The sequence below is a fragment of the Theropithecus gelada genome, chromosome 1 (genome assembly GCF_003255815.1).
Source record: "Theropithecus gelada isolate Dixy chromosome 1, Tgel_1.0, whole genome shotgun sequence".
Classification (NCBI taxonomy): domain Eukaryota; kingdom Metazoa; phylum Chordata; class Mammalia; order Primates; family Cercopithecidae; genus Theropithecus; species Theropithecus gelada.
The window spans coordinates 117,290,606-117,316,334 of NC_037668.1; the positions used below are offsets into that span (position 1 = coordinate 117,290,606).

General features: G+C 40.2%; 1 pseudogene; it reads left to right on the forward strand.

Annotated features, from left to right (window-relative positions):
* Positions 1 to 614: 614 nt before the first annotated feature.
* On the forward strand, positions 615 to 17,682 carry LOC112634101 (annotated as a pseudogene).
* The last annotated feature ends 8,047 nt before the right edge of the window (positions 17,683 to 25,729 follow it).

The following is a 25,729-nucleotide window of genomic DNA, read 5'->3' on the forward strand; positions in this document are numbered from 1 at the left end:
TTTTTAGATTCCTGTTCTCTGTAACTAGTGACTTCAAGTATTCTGTTTTATCTAAGAAGTAGAGTGAAGGTCATGAGAAGCCTGAGTAGGCCTGAACTACAGCTGCCTGGGCACCACAGTGAAGGTTATAAGATAAACCAGTATAAGGCTCTTTAGAGCAAAACCTAGATAACAGACATCTGGGTTGCTTGGCAAGGGTCATGTGCAATCCTGAGTTTGTCCTGCCTCTATATCCCTGCTTTCACACCACTGTAAGCTTGCTTCAAGCTAGCCCACCCACTTTTGTGAAGTGTGTATGAAAGTCAAGTGCTGTCTTTGCATGTGAGTCTGCTGGGGCCTGAGGGCACTCAATAAAAATTCTCTTGTTTTAACCCGAGGTCTCTCTCTCGTCCTCCTGGATCCTGCAACATTGATAAGTCACTGTCAGGCTAACATTTTTTATAATGAGCTACTTTGACAATACTTCCATAACTTTCTCAAATGATACAGATTTTGCCTCCTCTCTCGCTGTCACACACAAAACTTTTGGCCATACTGGGGAATCTTATGATTCTCCCTTATAATTGCAAAACACTAGAAATTTTCGTTTATTTTGCCTCTTCTCTTGCAGACAAGGGAACACCCCAGACATGGCATCAGAGGTCCACATGACAGGCCCAATGTGCCTCATTGAGAACACTAATGGGCGACTGATGGCGAATCCAGAAGCTCTGAAGATCCTGTCAGCCATTACACAGCCTGTGGTGCCTGTGGTGGTGATGGCGATTGTGGGCCTCTACCGCACAGGCAAATCCTACCTGATGAACAAGCTGGCTGGGAAGAAAAAGGGTGAGTGGCATGAGCAAAGCTCTGCCAAGTCCCTTCTGTCCATCTACACAGTCAGCATCCATTACGAGGATGTGAGGAGAGAAAGTTACAGATGAGGATGAATACTGAAAGCTAACTTTCCATTCACAGTTGGTCTCATCTTCACGCTGTTCCAGGGGATAAGATTAAATTCATTAATTATTCCCGCGATATGTTAGTTTCCCTTTCAAAAGCACAAATTATGCCTTTCCTAAAAGGAGTAAGACTGTAATAAAAATAATTAATGCACATAATAATAACTACAATAAACTATACAATGTTTATTACAATTTTTATGCCATAACAGTGAGTTTACAGTGATCTTTAAGATTGAAAAAATGTTTCAGTCTTTATTGGATATTCTTTTTTATTGTTGTAAAAAAAACATAAAATTTAACCTCGTAACCATTTTTAAGTGTACAGCTCTGTGACATTAATTAAATTCACACTGTTATACAACTGTCACCTCCATCCATATCCAGAACTCTTTCATCTTGCCTAACAGAAACTCTGTACTAAATAAACAAAAGCTCCACATTAACCCATTGCCTGCCATCATTCTACATTCTCTCTCTATGAATTTGACTACTACAGAAAACTCATAAGTGGAATCATTCAATATTTGTCCTTTTATGACTGTCTTATTTCAATTCATATGTCTTCAAAGTTCATCAGTGTGTTAGCACGTGTCAAAACTCTTCCTTTTTAAGGCTTAGTAACTGTATGATAATTTGTTTATCTCTTCATCTGTCAATGGCCACTTGGATTGCTTCCACCTTTTGTCTATTATAAATAATGCTAATAGGAACATGAGTGTCTGAATATCTGTTCAAGTCCCTGCTTTCACTTCTTTTGGGAATATATCCAGAAGGGGAATTGTTGGCTTATGGAGTCATTCCATGTTAACTGTTTTTTTTAAAGAAATCACTGTACCATTTTCCACAGTGACTATACCATTTTATATTCCCAACAGAAATGCACAAGGGCTCTAATTTCTCTACTCCCTCACCAACATTTTTTATTTTCAGGGTTTGTTTTGTTTTGTTTTGTTTTGTTTTGTTTGATAGTGTCCATAGGAATGGATGTTAAGTAGTATCTCGTTGTGGTTTTGATTTTGATTTCCATAATGACTAGTGATATTAAGCATCTTTTCATGTGCTTATTGGCCACTTGTATATCTTCTTTGGGAAAATGTCTATTCAAGTCCTTTGTTCATTTATTAATCTGGTTGTTTATTTGTGTTGCTTTGTAAATTTTTTTATATTTTCTAGATATCAATCCCTTATATACATGTTTAGCAAATCTTTTCTTACATTCTATGTGTTGCCTTTTTTAACTCTGTTGATAGAATCCGTTAACACACAAAAGTTTCAAATTTTGATGAAATCCAACTAATCTATTTTTTCTTTTATTGACTATACTTTTGGTCTCTTATTCAAAAAAATCATTGCCAAATCCAATATTATAAAACTTTTGCCCTTTGTTTTCTTCTATAACTTTTATAGTTTTAACTCTAATGTTCAGCTCTTTGATTCATTTTGAGTTCATATTTATAAGTTATAAGGTAACAGCCCAACTTTTTAAAGGAGATATCTCATTGCCTCAACATCATTTGTTAAAGAGACTCTCCTTTCTTCATTAAATGATCTTGACATCCGTACTGGAAATCATTTGGCCATATATGTCAGAGTTTATTCATGGGCTGTTTTTCTATTCCATTGGTTTATATGTCAGTCTTTATACCAGTACCATACATGGTTTTGTAATACATCTCAGAACTCAGAAACTGTGAGATTCCAACTTTGCTCTTTGTTTTTAAGATTATTTTCATAATTAGGGGATTTCCAGAAATTTCATATGAAAGTTATGGTGGATTTTTCTATTTATACAAAGTAATTGTCATGTTGGTAGGTATTACATCAAACCTGTACATCATTTTGGGTAGTAGTGACATCTTAAGAATATTAAGTCTTCCAATCCATAAACGCAGGATGCCTTTCTAATAATTTATGTCATCTATAATTTCTTTAAAGGGTGTTTGAAGTTTTCACTCTACAACTCTTTCGCCTGCTTGGTTAAGCTTATTCCTAGGTAGTTTATTCTTTTGATGCTGTTAAATGGGATTGTTTTCAAAATTTCCTTTTCTTTTTGTTTAGGAAGGAAATTAGAATTCCTGTTCTAATTCTATTTTTATACACTAGCAACTGATTTCTCCATATTGACTTTGCATACTGCAAATTTGATGAATTCTTTTAAAAGTTCTAATAGGTTTTTGTGGAATATTTAATGTTTTCTACAAATTAGATACTACTCTCAGTAGACAGATAATTTTACTTTTTCATTACCAATTAGGATGCCTCCTTTATGCTTTTCTTGTCTAATTACTCTGAACAGAACTTGCAGTGTTCTATGGAACACAATTGGCAAAAGTAGGCATCCTTCTCTTGTTCCTGATGTTATAGGAAAAGCTATGAAACTTCATCATTAAATGTGAAGTGAGCTGTGGGTTTTTAATATATGGCCTTTATTATGTTGAGGTACTGTTTTTCTATTTCTACTTTGTTGATTGTTTTTATCATGAAAGCCTCCTGAATTTTTCCATGCATTGGATATTCAAATTTCCTATTTCTTTGATTGTAACTAAGTAAGATGAATAGTGATTGTTGTTTCGGTTCTCTCCTAACCTTAAATATGCTACCTTTTCCTTTAACTACCAGAATTGCCTGTTACTAGATCTCCATCTCTGGTCTCCTCTCTCCCTTGCAGGCTTCTCTCTGGGCTCCACAGTGCAGTCTCACACTAAAGGAATCTGGATGTGGTGTGTGCCCCATCCCAAGAAGCCAGGCCACATCCTAGTTCTGCTGGACACTGAGGGTCTGGGAGATGTAGAGAAGGTGAGACTCAAGGATCCAATTGTGGAGTGAGTCCCTCTTCTCTGAATATTTTATGCACCATTTAATTTTTTATTTACTATTTACTTGTTTATTAACTATTAACTACAGGCCATAATATGTGGGGTTTAACACAGATGCATAAAGGGAGCACAAATAATCCCAGTGTCATGAGTCTTATCCTGCAGAGAACTTTAGTTAAGAATTTGGGTGCTAAACCCCCATGACTTTCTGTTTAAATTTAAATTCTGTCACCAATTCAGTACCCTGAGAAAATTGACTTATTTTATACTCAGCATTCTAATCTTTAAAATGTATGGAAAAGACCTATGTTGGCCACATAGAATTATTTTGAATATTTAATGAGATAAACAGTACATTTCAGGTGTAGATTAATTATTTGATAAAATAGCAACTAATAGTATCAATCTTATATGTGAATTTTGTTATTGAAAAAAGATGAGAAAATTTTAAATTTACATTGTACTCATGCCTTAAAATGTCCACCAACCTTGAATTTTAATTTTACAATTATTTGTTGATGATCATTAGAAGACTTAATAAGGATCATTGTAACCCAAAAACACTCGTCGAAAAACTACCCAAAAGCGACATCCTACTGAGAATACTTTTTGTATTTGGCTTCCTTTGATATGTCATTAGTGCTAAAGAACAAACAAACAAAAAAGAACAAAAACCCTCTAACATATGAACATAGTTTTACTACTGTTACTCTAGAAAGTGCTGTGATGATGAAACTTGCTCCTGACTCCAACCAGAATGATTCCTGGATCTTCGCCCTGGCCGTCCTCCTGAGCAGCACCTTCGTGTACAACAGCATGGGAATCATCAACCAGCAGGCCATGGACCAACTGCAGTATCCTTTGTGACCCAGAACAGCACCGAAGTCAGAGGCGACACCTGTATTCATAAACTAGCTGCCTGACTGTGAATCCTGAAGAATCAGGCTCAAGAGGAGAAAACAAAAAATAATGCAAGTACAGAGGAGAGATCCCATGTATCCACTTTAGAAATGACACTTAGGTTAGGAGCAAAGGAAAATGGAAAGTTTGGGAATGTGTTGAATATGGGATGAGGTCCCTGTTCATTTTGTCACATTTCCTTAGTTAGCTGCTCAGCTATGTGACAGAGCTGACACATCGAATCCGATCAAAATCCTCACCTAATGAGAATGAGAATAAGGATTCAGCTGACTTTGTGAGCTTCTTCCCAGACTTCGTGTGGACACTGAGAGATTTCTCCCTGGACTTACTAGCAGAAGGACAACCCATCACAGGAGATAAGTACCTGACATACTCCCTGAGGCTGAAGCAAGGTAACAGAGAGCTTCAACTGATATATGAGGATGAGAAAACAAAAGAAATTATCAGTTTTCAGTTTACTATTGCTAGTTTTCCCAAATTTGCAGTTTTCTATGTCTTCAACTGGCTATTCCTATAAATTAATGCTTGTTGAATATCTGAATTAATAGATTTTATTTTAAATTACGTTTGTCCTTGTTCTAAAACAAGTTTCATGTTATTTCACCTATGTGTATGCTATGATTAAGTTAATTTTATCTCCCTGCCAAGGGTTTGTGATCTTCTATTTAGCCATAGAATGTGGAGTAAAATGGATATTTATTTAAAGAACATAGACTAAAACACGAACGTGTGCTAGTCCAAGCACTAGCAAACTAAAGCCCAAGGCAAATCATGGCCAATCCTGCCTGCCAGCTGTCTTTGTAAATAAGATTTTCTTGGAATAATGCTATGCCCATTCATTTACAGATTTTCAAAAACTGTTGTCATACTCCAATAACAGAGTTGAGTATTTGGAAAAGAGACCACCCAGCCTGAAGAGCCTAAAATATTTACGATTTGGCCCTTTACAGAAACACTTATATTAGGCAATTTTATGATTTTTTTATGTTTTTCTAGGCACCAGTTAAACAGATAAAACTTTTCTTTTTTTTTTTTTTTACCAAGCTCAAGTCCAACCTTCTCTGCCTACATCAATATTTACATATGAATAAAATGCTTCCTCAAATAGAGAACAATAGCTTCCACCTTTTAGGCTGTTTTTTTTGTTTGTTTGTTTTTGTTTTTGTTTTTTTATACTTTACGTTCTAGGGTACATGAGCACGACGTGAAGGTTTGCTACATATGTATACATGTGCCATGTTGGTGTGCTGCACCCATTAACTCGTCATTTACATTAGGTATATCTCCTAATGCTATCCTTCTCCCCTGCCCCCTTCCCACAATAGGCCCCGGTGTGTGATGTTCCCCTTCCTGTGTCCAGGTGATCTCATTGTTCAATTCTCACCTATGAGTGAGAACGTGCAGTGTTTGGTTTTCTGTTCTTGTGACAGTTTGCTGAGAATCATGCTTTCCAGCTGCATCCATGTCCCTACAAAGGACACGAATTCATCCTTTTTTATGGCTGCATAGTATTCCATGGTATATATGTGCCACATTTTCTTTATCCAGTCTGTCACTGATGGACATTTGGGTTGATTCCAAGTCTTTGCTATTCTGAATAGTGCTGCAATAAACATATATGTGCATGTGTCTTTAGAGCAGCATGATTTATAATCCTTTAGGTATATACCCAGTAATAGGATGGCTGGGTCTCATGGTATTTCTAGTTCTAGATCCTTGAGGAATCACCACACTGTTTTCCACAATGGTTGAACTAGTGTACAGTTCCACCAACAGTGTAAAAGTGTTCCTATTTCTCCACATCCTCTCCAGCACCTGTTGTTTCCTGATTTTTTAATTATTGCCATTCTCACTGGCGTGCTATTGTACACGAAGGTGCTGCTCAGGAGGACTGCCATTCTAACTGAGAGATGGTATCTCATTGTGGCTTTGATTTGCATTTCTCTGATGGTGAGTGATGATGAGCATTTTTTCATGTGTCTGTTGTCTGTATGAATGTCTTCTTTTGAGAAGCGTTGGTTCATATCCTTTGCCCACTTTTTGATGGTGTTGTTCTTTTCTTGTAAATTTATTTGAGTTCTTTGTAGATTCTGGATATTAGCCCTTTGTCAGATGAGTAGATTGCAAAAATTTTCTCCCATTCTGTAGGTTGCCTGTTCTCTCTAATGGTAGTTTCTTTTGCTGTACAGAAGCTCTTTAGTTTAATTAGATTCCATTTGTCAATTTTGGCTTTTGTTACCATTGCTTTTCGTGTTTTAGATATGAAGTCCTTGCCCATGCCTATGTCCTGAATGGTTTTACCTAGGTTTTCTTCTAGGGTTTTTATGGTTTTAGGTCTAACATTTAAGTCTCTAATCGATCTTGAATTAATTTTCATATAAGGAGTAACGAAAGGATCCAGTTTCAGCTTTCTACTTATGGCTAGCCAATTTTCCCAGCACCATTTATCAAATAGGGAATCCTTTCCCCATTTCTGGTTTTCGTCAGGTTTGTCAAAGATCAGATGGCTGCAGCTGTGTGGTATTATTTCTGAGGACTCTGTTCTGTTCCATTGGTCTATATCTCTGTTTTGGTACCAGTACCATGCTGTTTTGGTTACTGTAGCCTTGTAGTATAGTTTGAAGTCAGGTAGCGTGATGCCTCCGGCTTTGTTCTTTTGGCTTAGGATTGTCTTGGCAATGCGGGGTCTTTTTTGGTTCCATATGAACTTTAAAGCAGTTTTTTCTAAGTCTGTGAAGAAAGTCATTGGTAGCTTGATGGGGATGGCATTGAATCTATAAATAACCTTGGGCAGTATGGCCATTTTCACAATATTGATTCTTCCTATGCATGAACAAGGTATGTTCTTCCATTTGTTTGTGCCCTCTTTTATGTCACTGAGCAGTGGTTTGTAGTTCTCCTTGAAGAGGTCCTTTACATCCCTTGTAAGTTGGATTCCTAGGTATTTTATTCTCTTTGAAGCAATTGTGAATGGGAGTTCATTCATGATTTGGCTCTCTGTTTCTCTGTTACTGGTGTATAAGAATGCTTGTGATTTTTGCACAATGATTTTGTATCCTGAGACTTTGCTGAAGTTGCTTATCAGTTTAAGGAGATTTTGGGCTGAGACGATGGGGTTTTCTAAATATACAATCATGTCATCTGCAAACAGGGACAATTTGACTTCTTTTCCTAACTGAATACCCTTGATTTCTTTCTCTTGCCTGATTGCCCTAGCCAGAACATCCAACACTATATTGAATAGGAGTGGTGAGAGAGGGCATCCCTGTCTTGTGCCAGTTTTCAAAGGGAATGCTTCCAGTTTTTGCACATTCAGTATGATATTGGCTGTGGGTTTGTCATAAATAGCTCTTATCATTTTGAGATACATTCCATTAATACCGAATTTATTGAGAGTTTTTAGCATGAAGGGCTGTTGAATTTTGTCAAAGGCATTTTCTGCATCTATTGAGATAATCATGTGGTTTTTGTCTTTGGTTCTGTTTATGTCCTGGATTACGTTTATTGATTTGCGTATGTTGAACCAGCCTTGCATTCCAGGGATGAAGCCCACTTGATCATGGTGGATATGCTTTTTGATGTGCTGCTGGATTTGGTTTGCCTGTATTTTATTGAGGATTTTTGCATTGATGTTCATCAGGGATATTGGTCTAAAATTCTCTTTTTTTGTTGTGTCTCTGCCAGGCTTTGGTATCAGGATGATGTTGACCTCATAAAATGAGTTAGGGAGGATTCCTTCTTTTTCTATTGATTGGAACAGTTTCAGAAGGAATGGTACCAGCTCCTCCTTGTACCTCTGGTAGAATATGGCTGTGAATCCGTCTGGTCCTGGACTTCTTTTTGGTTGGTAAGCTATTAATTATTGCCTCAATTTCAGAGCCTGCTATGGGTCTATTCAGGGATTCATTTATTCCTGGTTTACTTACTCTTGGGAGAGTGTAAGTGTCCAGGAAATTATCCATTTCTTCTAGGTTTTCTAGTTTATTTGCATAGAGGTGTTTGTAGTATTCTCTGATGGTAGTTTGTATTTCTGTGGTGTCAGTGGTGATATCCCCTTTATCATTTTTTATTGCATCTATTTGATTCTTCTCTCTTTTCTTCTTTATTAGTCTTGCTAGTGGTCTATCCATTTCGTTGATCTTTTCAAACAACCAGCTCCCGGATTCATTGATATTTTGGAGGGTTTTTTGTGTCTCTATCTCCTTCAGTTCTGCTCTGATCTTAGTTATTTCTTGCCTTCTGCTAGCTTTTGAATGTGTTTGCTCTTGCTTCTCTAGGTCTTTTAATTGTGATGTTAGGGTGTCAATTTTAGATCTTTCCAGCTTTCTCTTGTGGGCATTTAGTGCTATAAATTTCCCTCTACACACTGCTTTAAATGTGTCCCAGAGATTCTGGTATGTTGTATCTTTGTTCTCATTGGTTTCAAAGAACATCTTTATTTCTGCCTTCATTTCGTTATGTACCCAGTAGTCATTCAGGAGCAGGTTGTTCAGTTTCCATGTAGTTGAGTGGTTTTGATTGAGTTTGTTAATCCTGAATTCTAGTTTGATTGCACTGTGGTCTCAGAGGTAGTCTGTTATAATTTCTGTCCTTTTACATTTGCTGAGGAGTGCTTTACTTCCAACTATGTGGTCAATTTTGGAATAAGTGTGATGTGGTGCTGAGAAGAATGTATATTCTGTTGATTTGGGGTGGAGAGTTCTGTAGATGTCTATTAGCTCCGCTTGGTGCAGAGCTAAGTTCAATTCCTGGAGATCCTTGTTAACTTTCTGTCTCGTTGATCTGTCTAATGTTGACAGTGGGGTGTTAAAGTCTCCCATTATTATTGTATGGGAATCTAAGTCTCTTTGTAAGTCTCCCAGGACTTGCTTTATGAATCTGGGTGCTCCTGTATTGGGTGCATATATATTTAGGATTGTTAGCTCTTCCTGATGAATTGATCCCTTTACCATTATGTAATGGCCTTCTTTGTCTCTTTTGATCTTTGATGGTTTAAAGTCTGGTTTATCAGAGACTAGGATTGCAACCCCTGTTTTTTGTTGTTGTTGTTGTTTTCCATTTGCTTGGTAGATCTTCCTGCATCCCTTTATTTTGAGCCCATGTGTGTCTCTGTATGTGATATGGGTCTCCTGAATACAGCAAACTGATGGGTCTTGACTCTTTATCCAATTTGTCAGTCTGTGTCTTTTAATTGGACCATTTAGTCCATTTACATTTAAGGTTAATATTGTTATGTGTGAACTTGATCCTGTCATGATGATATTAGCTGGTTATTTTGCTCGTTAGTTGATTCAGTTTCTTCCTAGCGTCTACGGTCTTTACATTTTGGCATGTTTTTGCAATGGCTGGTATCGGTTGTTCCTTTCCATGTTTAGTGCTTCCTTCAGGAGCTCTTGTAAGTCAGGCCTGGTGGTGACAAAATCTCTAGGCATTTGCTTGTCTATAAAGGATTTTATTTCTCCTTCACTTATGAAGCTTAGTTGGGCTGAATATGAAATTCTGGGTTGAAAATTCTTTTCTTTGATAGTGTTGAATATTGGCCCCCACTCTCTTCTGGCTTGGAGAGTTTCTGCCAAGAGACCTCCTGTTAGTCTGATGGGCTTCACTTTGTGGGTAACCTGACCTTTCTCAATGTTAACCTGCCCTTAACATTTTTTCCTTCATTTCAACTTTGGTGAATATGACAATTATGTGTCTTGGAGTCGCTCTTCTCGAGGAGTATCTTTGTCGTGTTCTCTGTATTTCCTGAATTTGAATGTTGGCCTGCCTTACTAGGCTGGGGAAGTTCTCCTGGATGATATCCTGAAGAGTGTTTTCCATCTTGGTTCCATTTTCCCCCTCACTTTCAGGCACACCAATGAAACGTAGATTTGATCTTTTCACATAATCCCATATTTCTTGGAGGCTTTGTTCATTTCTTTCCACTCCTTTTTTTCTACACTTCTCTTCTCGCTTCATTTCATTCATTTGATCTTCAATCACTGATACTCTTTCTTCCAGTTGATCGAGTCAGTTACTGAAGCTTGTGCATTTGTCACGTAGTTCTCATGTCATGGTTTTCATCTCTATCAGCTCTTTTAAGGTCTTCTCTGCTTTGATTATTCTAGTTATCCATTCATCCATCCTTTTTTCAAGGTCTTTAGTTTCTTTGCACTGGTTACGTAGTTCTTCCTTTAGCTCTGAGAAATCTGATTGACTGAAGCCTTCTTCACTCAGCTCATCGAAGTCATTCTCCTTCCAGCTTTATTCCGTTGCTGGCGACAAGCTGCGTTCCTTTGGAGGGGGAGATGCACTCTGATTTTTTGAATTTCCAGATTTTCTGCACTGCTTTTTCACCATCTTTGTGGTTTTATCTGCCTTTGGTCTTTGATAATGGTGACGTACTGATGGGATTTTGGTGTGGATGTCCTTTCTGTTTGTTAGTTTTCCTTCTAAGTCAGGACACTCAGCTACAGGTCTGTTGCAGTTTGCTTGAGGTCCACTCCAGACCCTGTTTGCCTGGGTATCAGCAGCAGAGGCTGCAGAAGATAGAATATTGCTGAACAGTGAGTATTGCTGTCTGATTCTTGCTCTGAAAGCTTTGTCTCAGGGGTGTACCCATCATGTGAGGAGTGAGGTGTCGGTCTACACCTAGTGGGGGATGTCTCCCAGTTAGGCTACTCAGGGGTCAGGGACCCACTTGAGCAGGCAGTCTGTCAGTTCTCAGATCTCAACCTCTGTGCTAGGAGAACCACTGCTGTCTTCAAAGCTGTCAGACAGGGACTTTTACATCTGCAGAGGTTTCTGCTCCTTTTTGTTTAACTATGCTCTGTCCCCATAGGTGGAGTCTACAGAGGCAGGCAGGCCTTCTTGAGCTGTGGTGGGCTCCACCCAATTCGAACTTCCCGGTGGCTTTGTTTACCTACTTAAGCCTCAGCAATGGCAGGTGCCCCTGCCCCAGCCTCGCTACCACCTTGCAGTTAGAGCTCAGACTGCTGTGCTAGCAATGAGGGCGTGGAACCCTCCGGGCCAGGTGTGGGATATAATCTCCTGGTGTGCTGTTTGCTAAGACCCTTGGTAAAGCACACTATTAGGGTGGGAGTTACCTGATTTTCCAGGTGTTGTATGTCTCAATATCCCTTGGCTAGGAAAAGGAATTCCCTTCCCCCTTGTGCTTCCCATGTGAGGCGATGCCTCGCCCTGCTTCAGCTCTCACTGGTCGGGCTACACCAGTGAACCAGCATCGACTGTCTGACATGCCCCAGTGAGATGAACCTGGTACCTTAGTTGAAAATGCAGAAATCACACGTCTTCTGTGTCACTCATGCTGGGTGCTGGAGGCTGGAGCTGTTCCTATTCGGCCATCTTGGGTGCCCCCCCAGATAAAACTTTTAATCTGCCCCGACTCTGTATCCAGAAGGTCTTCCCAAAGAAGAGATGCTTTATCTTTGATCGGCCTGTTCACCACAAGAAGTTTGCCCAGCTCACAAAACCACGTGATGAAGAGCTGGACCCCAAATTTTTGCAACAAGTAGCAGACTTCTGTTCTTACATCTTTAGCAATTCCAAAACTAAAACTCTTTCAGGAGGCATCAAGGTCAACAGGCCTTGTAAGTCCCCTTCCTAGTACTTCTGCTCATTGTTTAAGACTAGGGGAGCATAGAATAACTTCCACCTAGTTTCAGCTTTGAAAAATCCCAATCTACTACTATATTTGTGTTAAATTCTAGATGGCACCAATGTTTCTAATATATTTTGTTAGTCAAATTTGCAGGCTAGGAAAAGGCCAAGGGAAAAAAAGTTCTATTGCTTAAAATTGCCCTAGTGAACTGGACCTGCACATGCAATACAGTAGCCCCTAGACAGGTGTATCTATGTAAACATAAATGTAAATAATTTAAATACGGAAAATTTAAAAGTCAATTCACATGGCTGTAATTCATATCTACAAGGACTCATATCTACATGTACTTAGTGGCTAGCACACTGAACAGCACATATAGAATATTTCCAGCATTACAGAAAGCACTTTTGGACAAAACTGTCATAAAATAAACTAAATGGATGACTCCTTTTTACTGGAATAGTGTCATTTGTTTCATACACATTGATCAAATGCTTACTATGAATAGACTGAAGATACAGACATAAATGAAATAGATATGGTTCCTGTCCTAATGGTGCTTGGGGTTAAAATGGATGCAAACATTCAATTAACACAAGTCTATGTAATCTAGTACAAGAACTCTCAAATGTTGGTATGCATGCATATCTTCTGAGGATCTTACCAAAGAGAAAAGTCTAATTCAATAGATCTTGGACAGGGTCTTAGAGTCTGTATTTCCAGCAAGCTTCCAGGTGATACTGAGGACATTGATGCTGTGAGGAAAATAGGTGGTATTTGACATGCTCAGAATTACATGGAATAGAGACTTTCTTTACTATAAGAAACATTAGCATCTGTTCTCCATATGCAGGTCTAGAGAGCCTGGTGCTGACCTATGTCAATGCCATCAGCAGTAATGATCTGCCCTGCTGGAGAATGCAGTCCTGGCCTTGGCCCAGATAGAGAACTCAGCTGCAGTGCAAAAGAGTATTGCCCACTATGAACAGCAGATGGGCCAGAAGGTGCAGCTGCCCACGGAAACCCTCCAGGAGCTGCTGGACCTGCACAGGGACAGTGAGAGAGGGGCCATTGAAGTCTTCATCAGGAGTTCCTTCAAAGATGTGGACCATCTATTTCAAAAAGAGTTAGCAGTAATTTTTGTCTCAAATTTATACAGTTTAGAGTCGTGGAAGCCAAAGTACTACAAGGAAAGAAAATGAGTATCTATTTTGATAGAAGTAATTCTTCCTAGCTTTCATAATGGTGACAACAGATTTGTAATCACATAATCAAAAGGACCAATTGTATTATTACAGACTCAAAGTCTTAAAACATTTTTTCCTGAATAATTTTCCCTTTACCTAAATGCATGTAACTGACAACCAGAGATTCTAATAAAATTACCTGCCCACTCTTCTAAGACTGATTTGATATTCTAGCCAAATGCAAAGAAAATTTTCATCCTACTTATCTTGAACAGGCTTCTGTTCAGCCACATTTATTCCATATGAAATCATTAGTCCAATATGCAAAAGCAGAGTTTTCCTCTAATGGTTGACACAAAGCTATCAATCTCAGCCCTGAACCTCACCTCCAAAAAGAAAGCGACTTCAGTAGAAAGTGGGGTCAGGAGGAAGAGTGTGGTCCTGGTGAGAAGCCTGTCAGTTTCTCCAGGGTCATTGACTTTTATTTTGAGAAGTCATTCCCAGAATTCTGAGGTCAAGCTCACATCCTTTCCCTGTTACTCCTTTTACTTCCTATTTTTACATTAAAGGCCCAGCTAGACAAAAAGCACAATGACTTGTAAACAGAATCAGAAAGCATCATCAGATCATTGCTCAGCTTTACTTTAGGATATTTTCAGTCCTCTAGAAGAAGAAGTGAAGGCAGGAATTTATTTGAAACCGGGGGGCTATCATCTCTTTATTCAGATGCTACAAGATCTGAAGAAAAAGTACCATGAGGAACCAAGGAAGGGGATACAGGCAACCAAGATTTATCTGTCAGTTATGGAAAGCTTCTGACCTGCCTCCTGCAAACACCAAGGTGACCAAGCTTCACTGCACACAGATGTGCTTTTTTGTTTGCATAACATTCATGTTTTTATTCAATAACATATGCAAAGAGGCTGATATACCAAATATGTCCTAGGTGCTCATCAAAGAGAGTGCAATTAACTATTGTGTTATAAATTCAATTAGCAGATGAAGTACCAAGTTGCTATTATCATCATTACAGCTGGGCTTTTTCTGTTGCAAGAGACAGGAACCTAATGATGGTTACTTAAACAAAAATAGTAATTCATTGATTTAGGCTGCAAACTGACTTTACAGGACAGGTGGGTCTAAGGTTTCAAATAACATCATGAACTGTCTCTCTGTCCAGTGTTTCCCCATCCCCACAGTTTTGTCCCTCCCATCCTCCCTCTATCTGAGTCACTCTGATATTTGCTTTCTCAAAGATGGCTTCATTCCCCAGCAGGCTCAGCCCATCTGGGACCACAGCATTACCAGTTCCAAACTTAGAGCCCTTAATCTAAACAGGACAGAGACCATCTTTTTCCCGGTATCTATATTAGCCTACTAAAAATGACTGCTAAGTAGGATGCTCTGATCAGCTTGCCAGGAGCATGTGCCTGTCACTCTGACAGGGAGTTTGATCACCAAGAACAACAGGGTCAAGAGGAAGAATTACCAGAGGAAAGCATGGCAGGAAGATGAACAGGAACACCTGCTTCCAGCCATTTCCTACTCTCAATCTGTGTTCTCTGGGTCCTAAGGTTGAAGAGATTCTACAGACATACTTGAAATCCAAGGAGTCTATGACTGATGCAATTCTACAGACAGACCAGACTCTCACAGAAAAGGAAAAGGAGATTGAAGGTGAGGAGTGAGTTAAGAGATTAGATGGCCTCAAAAGCTCTAAAAGTTGAAATAACTTGACTGGATAAACATGGGACCCATTAACTAGAGCAGGATTCACAAAGGTGTGTCTTACTTGCTGCTGTCGTCTCTGAATAGGGCATCTGCTGTCAACAACAACGACAGGTAAGCGTAAAAGGAAGAATGAGGCAACAAGATAACCCCACACAAATTTTTCTTCTTCCTTTTCCTCCACAGTGGAACGTGTGAAAGCTGAGTCTGCACAGGCTTCAGTAAACATGTTGCAGGAAATGCAAAGAAAGAATGAGCAGATGATGGAACAGAAGGAGAGGAGTTATCAGGAACATTTGAAACAACTGGCTGAGAAGATGGAGAGGGACAGGGCCCAGTTGCTGAAAGAGCAAGAGAGGACCCTCGCTCTTAAACTTCAGGTATCTAATTGCATCACCTCGAGGTTTCTGTTTTTCTGTTTTCTCTCCATTCTCCCTGATCACAAACTTAGTGTGGCAGGGAGAACATAAAGCCCAGGGGAAGGACCCTGCTTGCTTACTTGTACTTTTCAATTCCTGTCTGTCCGGCCTGAACTGGCTACTGCCAAGTCTGGTCACTAAACTGCAAATATTGCAGTTGTGCCACACTCAGTCCTTTACATACCCTTCATTTCAAGGCAGCTATTATCTGCCAGGCATCAATAAAATATCTGTATCTCGGTCGGGCACGGTGGCTCACACCTGTAATCCCAGCACTTTGGGAGGCCGAGGCAGGCAGATCACGAGGTCAGGAGATCCAGACCATCCTGGCTAACATGGTGAAATCCCATCTCTACTAAAAATAAAACAAATTAGCTGGGCATGGTGGCGGGCACCTGTAGTCCCAGCTACTGGGGAGGCTGAGGCAGGAGAATGGCGTGAACCCGGGAGGCAGACCTTGCAGTGAGCCGAGGATCGTGCCACTGCACTCCAGCCTGGGCGACAGAGCGAGACTCTGTCTAAAAAAAAAAAGAAAAATGTGTATCTCTTGCTTAATACCATATGAAGAAAGAACTATATCCTTATTACTTAAAAGAAGAAACAAAGGTTCAAAAAAGAATAAATAATTAAGTTCACACAGCTAGTAAATACATCGGAGCTGTCTTCATCACTTAGTGGAATCCACAATGAATATTTTTTTCTGTGACACCTAGTAGGAAATTAAATTTAAGAAAACCTTTATGAGCAGAAAGGCTCCTAACCCTCACACCTGTGTGATACTCTGCTAATTCTGACCATTTTTTATATCCTGCTCCCAGTTTGTTTTGAGTTGTGAGCTATGTGCAGAAACTCAGTGTCATCAGTCTGGCACTCGGATTTCTTACCTATCTTCGGCTATCCCTGACACCAAGGTGTGGCAGCTTAGATCAAATTTCTTAATGCACGATTCATATACCTTATGAGATTCTGAGGATACTTTGCTTATTTCTGTGTTATGTCATATACATAATAGTGTAAGGAACATGGCTGTGCTTTGATCAAGGATAAGCCAAAGTACGATGTTTACACCTTGCATGACTCAGTGAGTCTAGAGCACAGGCGTATAACTCCACTTGTCATCATAGCCATGCAGACGTAGCATAGAGAAGCTCACCACCATAGCCATAACATAGGGAAGGCCATCACTTGGCTCTAAGCCACTATTGTCTATAAAAGGTATAATTCCCCGTTGACACTGTGCAGCTGCTGGTGCCCAAAGAGAAAGCCAAAGCTGTCCATCTTTGCAGACAGACAGAGGGGAACCAGGACACAGCTCAGCCCACTCATGCCTAGAGAGAGAGAGAGAGTTAAGTTGCTGACCTTGAAGGCAGGGGAGAGCCGGCTGCATAGCTGTGTGGGGGGCTGCTGGGCTAAGCAGCCAAGGCAGGGCAGACAGTGTAGACAGCTAGTGTGAGAAAGCTGTTGATAAGAGCTGGTGCTGAATAAAATCATATTCACCTGCCTACGGCCTCCTGCGTGTTCTTTTGGCTCATCCGCCCACTCCCTCCCTACCTCAAAAGGACCTGTGGCATAGTCGTGAGCCTGACAAATAGTATATGTGTAGGTAGGTATATAAAAGAATGTATAATGCATAGATAAGAGTTGAAGCCAAACATATGATCAAAACTGCCCACCAAGGCTGTATACAATTAATGGGGGGAAAATCAAGGTTGATAATTTAGGTTCATCAAACATAGCAAAATGTATAAGCTAAAACTCTCTCTTAGGTAAAGGATTCCCAGGAGAAGAAATCACTGAGCCTGGATGCCCACGCAAAAGTATTATGAAAATTAAGACTAGAGAATATTTTAAGAGAAAATTAAATAACAAATCATTCAATGTGGAAGCCAGATAGAATATTTCAATTTGCCTGCTGCTACACTTTACTTAGCCTCCGTTTGTCCATCTTCAGGAACAAGAGCGACTGCTAAAAGAGGGATTTGAAACATAAGCAGAAGAATGCAAAATGAGACACAGAATCTCCAGAGGACAATGATACAACGAATGACATATACCATAAGCTAAAGACCAGAGCCTTCCTGTCACCCCTACCCAAGGCATAAATGAAACAATTTTAGAATTTGGAACAAGCGTCACTACATTTGATAACAATTAGATCTTGCATCATAACACCAAAATTATAAAGGCATGCAGTACAGTGATCAAAACCATATTTTTTCCAAAAAAAAGACTGTAAATTGTGCAACAAAGATGCATTTACCTCTCTACCAACTCAGGAAGGTTCATGAGCTGGTACCACTCAGGAGAAGTTTATTCTTCCTGATGACCAGCAGTAGACAAATGGATACTGAGCAGAGTCTTAGGTAAAAGTCTTGGGAAATACTTGGGCATTGGTCTGGCCAAGTCTACAATGTTCCAATATCAAGGACAACCACCCTAGCTTCTTAGTGAAGACAACGTGTAGTTATCTATTAGATCAAGGCTACACAGTCTATGAGTAATAATGTGATTTCTGGACATTGCCCATGTATAATCCTCACTGATGATTTCAAGCTAAAGCAAACTACCTTGTACAGAGATCTAGAATCTCTTGAAGTTCTCCAGAGGAAGGTGGAAGAAACCATGGGCAGCAGTAGGAATCGAGTGATAAACAAATGGGCTAAAGAAGAAAACTTTTCTTCTTGTTCAGTTCATCCAGATTATAACTTCAATGGGACACTTTAGACCATTAGACAACTGACACTGGATTAAACATAGTCACATAATGCCAATTACACACTGTATTTACGTCAATGTATAATTTGCAAAGATGGACTTTAAAAGATGATGTGTAACAAAACTGAACTAATTCAATTACTTATTGTTTAGAATGCTAAAGCTTATCCTAGTCTTTTCTAATTCTTAACAGTCATACTTGAAATCTTGCTGAGTTTCTCCAAAAGAGAATATGGAATGTTTTTTGACATTTTTGACCATTTAATAATGCTCTTGTGTTTACCTAGTATGTGTAGACTTTATCTCATGTGTCAAAAGTCCTAGGAAAGTGGTTGATGTTTCTTACAGCAATTGAAAATTATTTAAGAACTGTAAATACAATGTATTTCACTAGGGTGCTTATTTCTGATTACGCTTTCTTTTTGCAGTTATTTTTATCAGAAAATAAGGTTTTCGTCTTCATAGCAATGGTTGGCAATCTTTTCTGTAAATACCACATAGTAACTATTTGTGACTTCGCAGGTCATACAGTCTCTGTCTGAAGTACTCAGTTCTGCATGTAGTGCAAATGCAGCCATAGAAAATACATAAACCAATTGGTGTGGCTATGTTTCAAACAGTTTTTGTTTTCAACAACAGGGTGGCACCCATAAGCCATAGTTTACAGAACTCTGCTTTACAGAAACATTGGTCAAAGTTTTATATACCTGCCTTGTGTAACTCACACGTATAAAAATCATATGGATTAGATTATATATATTAGAATCTTGAAAAAGCTATGTGGTTATTCAGAATAACACGGTAAGAAAAAAGGAGGGAAGCAGCTAATGCCATTAAATTCACATTAATAATCCTGTCTTTCCTAATTGCTTTGAGGCCTTTTATTACCTTGAGGTACCTCTGATCCAATCACATGGCAAATGTCTCCTTTCACAATAGAGCATGGTGCTGTTACCTCACTTGAACTGAAACTTCATAGAAGACCAGATGAGACCACAGAATACTAGATGAAATGTTCATGTAGATATGCTTGATATTTTCTTCCAAGTTCCATTGCTACAAAGGTGTAAATAAAATACATTTTTATGAGTTGAAGTAACTTCATGGTAGAAAATAATAATTCTGCCTTCAAAAGCAAATAATGGTTTCTTTGTTAACCAAAAAAGTATAAGCAAATGAAAAATCAGCAAAATTGAGATACTTCCTCCCTGGTTTGGTAGCATTAATATTTAGAACACATTCCAAACCATCTGACTTGGTTAGTACTTTTCTCTAACATATGCCAGAATAGCATCAAGCTCTCTCCAGGGAGCCATGTTGCTTTCCTGTCCTTAGGTCCTCCAATGGTGTGCAAGGATGCAGGCTGTGGGGAGTGGGGCCCGGCAATCACCAGTCCCCTGGAAGGCATGCTTGGGTGCCAGTGGCAGGCGACCTGGGCCTGTTGTCAGACTTCCTGATGTGTGCACACGCCTGCAGCAGCAGTTGAGGCAGCATAATCCCCAGGCCCTGGGCAGCAGGTTTGCGTGGTGGGTGGTGTGAGAGCCTGTCCTCAGGACACAGAACAGTGTCTGGGCAGACCAGCTCCAGAACCACTGGAGGCACATGCAGATGCTTGGTGGCCCTGCTTCGGGTGGAAGGTTGAGAGGGTTGCTGTCAGTGGCAGTGGCCCCAGGCAAGTGGCTTTCAGAAACTGAGGAGTGTGCATTTGGGCTCCCTTTGTCCAGGGGGCAGCCTCCCTGCTGTGGTGCACTGCCTGTTCCCTACTGCACCACTGGATTCAGCCCACGGGACAAAGTTGCAGCCCGCTGGATGGAAATGAAGAGATGTCAGCAGGGCTCCAGGGACGTGGAGATGCTGGGGCTGTTGGGCCCCAGAGCAGGACACAGTCTGGTGAGGGCTGGGCTCTCAAAATAGAGCTGCCAGGTAGCTCCTTGAGTCTTGGCAGTGTTCCTTACCTAAACCAATGGAGGCCATTGGCTTGATTGCAATGGAAAGCCAAACAAGGAAGCACAAGGGTTTTATAGAGGGAAAGGTTTATTTTTAGTCGACTAGCAAGGAGATGGGGAAAATGTTCAAATTTGTCTCTCAGATCTGGGGGTTGAGGCAGGTTTTATAGACAGAGGGTAATGAGGTGTGATCTGATTGCATTGTGCCATGAGGTGACCTCAGGCCTGGATCTGATCAGATCACAGATTAAGCCCTGAGGTGTCACCTTCTTAAATCAGCCCTGCTCCCTGGTCCAAGCACTTAGGTTCCACCGTGGTTGCATGCTGAGTGTGTGTGGGCATGCCCAGGTAACATAACTGGAAACCAGGAGTTCGTGGCAACTGTAAAATAATGCATTATTTTATTACACAAACTTGAACCACATTGGGCTGGTTCTGCATTTTCAAATCCCCCTTTTTTTTGTTCATTTCTCAATCTTGAGGGAGAATGGGCGACAAGCACTCTAGCACTTCCTGCTGATTGCGGCACGGACCTTGGTTAGAGGAATAACATTGTTTAGCACGGTGCTGTAAGGCTTCCCTGATATCAGGGTTATGTTTCAGGAGTTGATTCAATTTTAGGAAAATGCATAAAGTGTTGGCAACTTAAACATTATTTTTTCCAGAGAACAGAAAGAATGCTCAGGTTTTATAGCCAAAGTTCCCACGCAAGTTCCCAATCTGGTCCGTTCATTCAATTAAGAACTAAAACTTGAAACCCACTTAGTTCTGATTGGTCAACCCAGCTGAATTCTAATTGGTCAATACAGCTGAGACTTGATTGGCAGAGGCAGGGAAGCTGAAAAGCCCCAAAATAATAAGGTATGTCTTTTGGGTGAACTCAGAACATGTGTGTGACCCTCGTTAGCAAATGGCCCCTTGGCTCAACTTTAAATGTAGGCCCAGTTAGCCACTCAGTATGCATCTTGAAGGATTGGCTCAAACTTGTTGACAGACAGAGTTAGCCACTCAGGATGCATCTTGAAGGACTGGCTCAAACTTGTTGACAGACAGCATTGCATTCCATCACGGCATGGAAGTGATTAGCTACCTGCTTCAGGTTTATCTGGTCTTTTCTGGGGATCCTGGTGGCAGAGCAGTGGCCAATTGAGCAACTAGAGCCATTGACTTACAAAAGGCACTCAGGTACCTGTTAGATTCTAATCAAAGTCTCCTAGGTTATGTTGATTCTGGTTCCTGTCTGCAGTAAATTTAAAGTCTCGTGGGTTAGGTCAGCATGATCCAAGTGTCTTGCAGATATCTGTTAAAATAGGCTAGAACGGCTAGGCGCAGTGGCTCACACCTGTAATCCCAGAACACTGGGAGGTCGAAGCAGGCGGATCACCCGAGGTTGGGAGTTTGAGACCAGCCTGATCAACATGGAGAAACCCCATCTCTACTAACAAATACAAAACTAGCTGGGCATGGTGGTGCATGCCTGTAATCCGGGCTACTCAGGAGGCTGAGGCAGGAGAATCACTTGAATCCGGGAGGCAGAGGTTGCAATGAGCCGAGATCCCACCATTGCACTCCAGCCTGGGCAATAAGAGCAAAACTGCATTTCCAAAAAAAAAAAAAAAAGAAAAGAAAAAACAGGCTAGAACAATTTGAAAGAGTACCCAAGTGATTAGCCCAAACAGAAGGATCATTACGATTTGTAGGATGGAACACAGAAGGTATCCTAGACTAGAGACAAAAGCCAGCTGAAAATAGGTGGGAATTGTACATTCAAGCCAGGAAGTCCAGCCAGGAGGCTTTTTGAAGGTGTCCCTTTCAGAAATGTGGCTAACTTTAGGATTGTAGATGTTTCCAATTCAATCTAGCTGGATGTATTTACCCAGGTGCAGCAGCAAATGTTAGCAACAGCACCAACATCACCCTGTACAGCAAGGAGAGAGTCTAAGACAAGGTCGTTGTCTAGGACCACATGAGCAAGGGAGTTTGAGATTTCTGCTGTGCTCTGATGGTTTGGCCAGTGGAACAGGTCATTCTATTAACAACAGTACAAGAAAATTTTCTGACCATATATTCATTCCAAGCAGGGCATAGTCCAAACTCGGACCCCAGTAACCTTCCTCATCTAGCTGCTTTGCTAGAGTTAATCCTTCTGGGTAAATCACATCCTTGGTAATATCCCCAACTATAATCTAAGAGATTATCATTAGTGTTCAGTTGTGTCTCCAAGATTCTCAGGTAGCTCTTCAGGTAGCAGTGGTGAGACTAGCTGAATAGATTAAAAATTGGGTTATTCATTTCTGTAGCCAAATCTCCTGGTGAGGATAACTTAAGTATTGTTTTTGCCTTTTGGGAGAAGGAAACATGGGCCTGATAGGTTTCTAAGAAGTCTCTTCAGGCTGAAGTGCTTCGTCACTTATCAAATGTTCCCTTATCAGACCTTGAAACCCCAGCTCTCCCACATCCTGTTTGTCCTATATTCTTAAATTCTCACATGAAACACCTTCTTTCCATAATGATTAATGGTGGATTTATTTCCATGACCAAATCCAGACTGATTCACCAACATTTTGTATAATAATATAATTCTAATAGAGAATGATTCCAACATTCCCGAAAGTGCTCACTGTTCTGTGCCCCTACACTTTTCCCACAATATGAGCACCGGGTAAAAACAGATGAGTGATTTGACTAGAAGATGGTGTCTATAAAGCCATGGTCTGACGACACTGATTTAGACCATTTTTATTCTATACAGATATACAACGCTATGTAACTTCTTCATATATTCTCTCATCCTGAACACATTTTATAAATATGTATGAAATTTCAAAACAGGCCTGGCAGTGGTGCCTCATGCTTATAATGCCAGCACTTTGGGAGACCAAGGCAGGTGGATCGCTTGAATCTAGGAGTTTGAGACCAGCCTGGGAAACATGGCAAGACCCTATCTCTACCCAAAAAAAAAAAAAAAAATTAGTCAGATGTTGTAATGCATGCCTGTGGTCCCAGCTATTCGAGAGGCTTAGGCAGGAGGATCACTTGAGCTGGGGAGGCAGAGGTTGCAGGGAGCTAAGGTTGCACTACTACACTCCAGCCTGGGTGACAGACCCAGACTCTGTCTCAAAAAACAAACAAACAAAAAATCAAACCAGAAATTAGGAAACATATTTTTTTAAACTCAACTCTTTATTATGTTAAAAAGAATTTTGATAATTTCAACAAATGGTTTATTTGGAATTTCCTATACCACTAACTCTACACTGATATGTTTACTTACAATGCATTGTATTATTTTGTACTGATTGCTAAAAGCAACTAGATGAGCAAAATCATAATGAAATTGCAAGAAAATTACTATGCAACACATAATTGATAAGATGAAACAGGGAAATCTTACAAAACAATGTATAATAATGCAGCTGCAAAATAATCACTGTTCTCTCACACTATTAATTTTTTTGGCATATCCTCCAACAAGAACATTGTTTACTATGTTATATTTGGTTCACAGTGCAGGTCTTCTCTTGATAATCATACCATGTTCTATTACATGGAATTCTCTTGACTGGGGTTTGTACATTTTTTAAAATGTGAATTAATGTTAGGAAGAATGTGAAGGATGTGAATCTGAGTAGTCAGAGGAAGGGTTAGCATCGTGGATAACATTATTTTAATTCCAAGAGCCCTCTGTTTCTTGCTGCTTTCATGATATTTGGCAATAATTAGCGGCAATTGTTTCCAAATAGTTCTATAAGTCCCCTACACTTCACCCAATGGTGGGAACAGTGACAAAACAAGAAACAGGCAAAGTCAGTGGAACTCCTGCTTCAATCAGAGCAATTCCACTTCTTATTTGTTTCCTATACTAGCATTTCATGCACAGTTTTATTTGCAAAAAATGTTCTGGTGCTACCGTAATTTTGAAAAACACTGATAAAGGGCATAGGTGCTAATTAACTTTTAGCAAGAAAGATTTAATTAACAAAACATGTGATCTTTGACTCAGAAAATAGTGGATATTCTAAAGATTTCCTATCCTTTTTTACCTTCTATTTTGCAGAAATGTGGGCGTATCTTATTATTATATAATGTCTGGATCCTTACTGGATTTCACATTGAGCCTTATTAGAAAATTAGTAATACATTTGTTCTGGCCAAAAAATGGCTCAAAAATATAATGGAAATAAGCTTAACTCTATTTTAAAAGAAAGCTAGTATTTCATTAAAATATGCAAATGCACTATGACTTTTAATACAATTAAAATACATAGCAATGAACTACTCTCTACCCTTCCCATGAGGGAAGAGATCCAACAGCAGTGGCTGTAGCCAGATTAGCCTTGGTGAGTGGAAGTCCATGTTGCTGAGCCCATGCATAACCTCCATCCGTGCCACTATGGCCACTTTGTTAATGGGACCATTGATGATGACAGGGGTGGCTGGGGAAAGAGGCTGAGTGGTGTCCACAGAACGAGTCATCCTATTCACTTGGTTATTAAAATCCTTCTCTGCTGAGGTCACCTGTTGGTGAGCACTAACATGGAATACAAATATCTTCACAATTTCTGACCACTCAGAGAGGTCCATCCACATACCTCTTCCCCAAATTTCTTTGTCATCAATTTTCTAATCATGTTTCTTCCATGTCACTGATTATCCAGCCAAACCATTGGCTACAGACCATTAATCAGTATACAATCACACATCTGGCCATTTCTTTTCCATGCAAAGTGCCCAGTCAGGTGCACTGCTCAAAGTTCTGCCCACTGGGAAGATTTCCCTCCACCACTGTCCTTCAGGGATGTCCTAGAAAGGGGCTGTAGTGCTGCAGCTGTCCACTTTTGGGTGGTGCCTGCAAATTATGCAGAACCATCTGTGAACCAGGCCCTGGTCTTCTCTTCCTCTGTCAACTGATCATAGGGAACTCCCCATGAAGTCATCGGTGCAGCCTAGGGGAGAGTAGGCAGGGTGGCAGGAGTGGAGACCATGGGTATTTGAGCCACTTCCTCATGTAACTTACCTGTGCCTTCAGGACCTGCTTGAGACTGATCACGAATATATCACTTCCATTTGATGGTGGAATGCTGCTGTGTACAACCCAATTTGTGGCCAGATAGGTCAGAGAGCACCCAGTTCATAATAGGCAGTTCGGGTTACATGGTGACTTGATGACCTATAGTCAAAGGTTCATTTTCCAAGAGCTGTCTCTCAAAAGGAGAATCGTTATCTGCAGAAGATGGCAGGGCCTTGCTCCAAAATCCTAGAGGTCTCTGCTGTGATTCACCTATGGGGGCCTGCCAAAGGCTCCAATCAGTATCCCTAATCTGCCACTGACACTTCAAGTACCATTAGATCTGCTGGGTCATATGGCCCAAGTGACAGAGCAGCTTGCACAGCAGCCTAGACCTGTTGCAGAGCCTTCTGCTGTTATGGACCCCACAAAAAACTGTCAG